Raw genomic sequence first — 3,340 nt, 5'->3', positions numbered from 1 at the left:
TTTAACTGCAACTCCAGGGGACCCAACATCCTCTTCTGGCTTCCATACATACCCACATATACATAGTACACTCACACAGACACATAAATATATACATATTTATATGTACATATACATACATACATACGTATATACATACATACATACATAGAAATAAATCTTTTTTTAAAACCATATGATGATACTTACCAGCTTTCTTCTTTTGTTTGCTTAAAGAAAGTCTATTAAATTTCTTCTTAGAGGGTTCAGTAACTGGCTGGCCTAGCTTAGATATCCCCATCTCAGAATTCACTTCCTCTTCTAAAGAAGATGCAATCTTTGGAGTATCAGGAGTTATTACTTTCTTTCTGAAAATGACTTGTTTAAATAAAAAGTCTTCAGAGAGACACTTGCCATGCCAATTGTTTGAAAAAGAAACCAGGAGTTAAAAGTAAAACAGGAATTCTAGACTTGAGTCAGGAAATGTAGCTCTGTGGTATAGCATGCACTAGAAACTATTTAATCCCCACAAGACACACATAAGTGCCAAACCTCCTAAGGTTTCCTGAGGTCATTTTATCCAACTCCTTGCCTGTTTCCTTCCCAACTCAAAGAGGCATCTATCCCGAGCTAAGAGAAATCAATATAATATAATGAATTACTACATAGACAGGAAGGCAGAATACCATTTACCAATGTTATGTCTACCATGTTCAGCCTGTCTCTCTGGAATAAACTTACGGATCAGCATTTTTCTTATCAGTGGCAGAAGGAGCAATGCCCAGTTCTTTGTCCGATTTGGTAGGTCTGACGCGTTGGACACAGGAAGTCTCTGCAAAATTAAGGCCAGACCCTAGCCCTTCCAAAATCAAGTATTACACACAAAAAAGAAACATGGAAAAACAAATGCTCTAGTATTTCTCAACCCCAACATTCCATTCAGATACTTTACCCCTATGCCTAGAAAAGTCTACTTCTAGCATTTTTATCATATGATAGAACTTAAAATCATTCAAATTCAAGAAAATTAAAATCCATATTTTTCCCCAAGCTTTTTTATATTGATCAGCCTCATTCCAGGGCTGATAATCCTAGTGTGCATGTACTATATTTATTCTATTTTTCCCCAAACTCCTTTTAAGAAAAGAAGTACACCTTCAAATAGCTATGAGACCCTTAGTCACATGACCTGATAGAAAAAAAGCCTCTGAGCCTACATAACAGCCCTTTTTATTCTAAAAGTCAAACCTAGGGCTGGAGAAATAGCTCAGTCTATAAGTGTTTGCCTGCTGCACGCCTTTAATCTCAGCACTTGGGAGGCAGAGACAGGAGGATTTCTGAGTTCGAGGCCAGCCTGGTCTACAGAGTAAGTTCAGGACAGCCAGGGCTACACAGAGAAACCCTGTCTCGCAAAAACCAAATAAAAATAAAATAAAATAAAGTGTTTGCCTTACAGATATGAGGACCTCAGTTCAACCCTTATAACCCATGTAAAAATCAAAACCAAACAAATTAAGTGTGGTGGCATGTACTGGCAGGTAGATCCCTGAGACTCCCCACAGCCTAGACTAGAGGAATTGGTTGGGATCCAGGCTAGAGAGCAACACTGACTCAAAACACAAGGCAGAGCCTGAAAGTGACAACTGGGGTTGTCTTCTGGCATCAATCCACATGAGCAGACACATGCATTGGTACATGTACACATTCACACCTGCACACATTAACAGAGACACACATGAGCCTGTGCATACATTTAAATGCAGAGACACTAAATAAATAGTAATAAAAACCAAATCTGGGCTCAGAGGTGGCTCAGCGGTTAAGAGCACTGACTGCTTTTCCAAAGGTTCTGAGTTCTAATCCCAGCAACCATGTGGTGGCTCCCAACCATCCATAATGAGATCTGACGCCCTCTTCTGGTGTGTCTGAAGACAGTGACACTGTACTTATATATAATAAATAAATCTTTAAATAAATAATCTTTAAATAAATAAATCTTTAAAAAAACAAATCTATAAAAAGAAGCAATGAATATTAAAAATATATAAGCCTTGGCCTAGTAAGACAGCTCAGCACCTAGCCTGAAAACCTGAGTTCAATCCCCAAGCTCCACTTGACAGGAGGAAAGCAATGTCTGCAAGCTGTCCTCTCACATTCACATAGACAATAGCATGGCATGCCCACACACACGCACACATACAACACAATAAAAATTTTAAAAGTGTAATATAAATACATATACATATCTATACACATAAAATACATTCTCCAAATCTAGGGAATAGTATCTTTTCTAAGTAGATTGCAAACATATGAGTAAATTAAAATTGCATTGAATTAAAATTGAAAAACTCAGAAGAGGACTGGCGAGATGGCTCAGTGGGTAAGAGCACTGACTGCTCTTCCGAAGGTCCTGAGTTCGGATCCCAGCAACCACATTGGTGACTCACAACCACCCATGATGAGATTGGACACCCTCTTCTGGTGCATCTGAAGACAGCTGCAGTAAATTATGTGGAGCCAGAGCGAGCAAGGCCTGAGTGAGAGGGTCCGGCAGAAGGCCCTGAGTTCAATTCCCAGCAGCCATACACATGATAGCTCACGGTCATCTGTACAGCTACAGTGTACTCATACACATAAAATAAAATAAAACAAATCTTTAAAAAAAAAAAAAGAAAAGAAAAACTCAGATGAGGCTGGGTTGATTCTAAAGTTAGTATCATCTACTTTTCTTTTTTATAAATCGTCTATTTTTCTAAAGTCTTTTCTTTCACTTTTCTCTAACATGGTTTAGCTACAGATTAAATATTTCAAGTATCATTTAGTATTTTCTCAGGAAGATGGCAGAGGAAGACATTGTCGAATTTATACTACCCCTTAGATGACAGTCACTCTGTCTAATGAAGCCCTTTCTCTTCATACCAGGCCATACCCAAGCACTCCTGCAGGGACTTCTGTAGTACAATCTGGAAAACCTCCTCAAATTCTTCATTGGTAAGAGTTTTTTCCTACAGAGACAAGAATAAGAAAGAAAAATTATTTATCTTTTTATAGTTTCTCACTTCTGACAAGTCAGGGACCCTTGTTTACACGAAGCAGTAAATGAATAAAACTATAGGTTTTAAGTCAACAGGAGTCCATAAACTTTACCCAGCACTCCTGAGGATAGAGGGGCAGCAAATGGAAACTGTTTATAAATTCTCTGTCCATTCCTGCTTTCAGGAATTATTCCACTCTTATTCCATTGTTTTTAGCTAAATGCTTTCATCAAAACATTTTGGCATTGTGGCATAGTGGCACAAATCTGTAATCTCAAAACTAGGGAGAAAGAGGCAGAAGAATCAGGAATTCAAGGCCAGCC

General features: G+C 38.3%; 1 protein-coding gene and 1 long non-coding RNA gene across 2 annotated transcripts in view; both read right to left on the bottom strand.

Annotated features, from left to right (window-relative positions):
• Akap9 (A-kinase anchoring protein 9) overlaps positions 1-3,340 on the bottom strand; it is a 174,068-nt gene that overhangs the window by 161,456 nt on the left and 9,272 nt on the right.
• On the bottom strand, positions 274-1,273 carry LOC116097453. The gene is made up of 2 exons (XR_004121438.1): positions 721-1,273; positions 274-347 (listed from the first exon to the last, which is right to left on the bottom strand). It is a non-coding gene; the product is annotated as an uncharacterized LOC116097453 (long non-coding RNA).

The sequence above is a fragment of the Mastomys coucha genome, unplaced genomic scaffold, assembly GCF_008632895.1.
Source record: "Mastomys coucha isolate ucsf_1 unplaced genomic scaffold, UCSF_Mcou_1 pScaffold19, whole genome shotgun sequence".
NCBI classification, from domain to species: Eukaryota; Metazoa; Chordata; class Mammalia; order Rodentia; family Muridae; genus Mastomys; species Mastomys coucha.
Note: the sequence above shows the minus strand (reverse complement) of the source record. Positions and strands in the feature narration are given on the sequence as shown.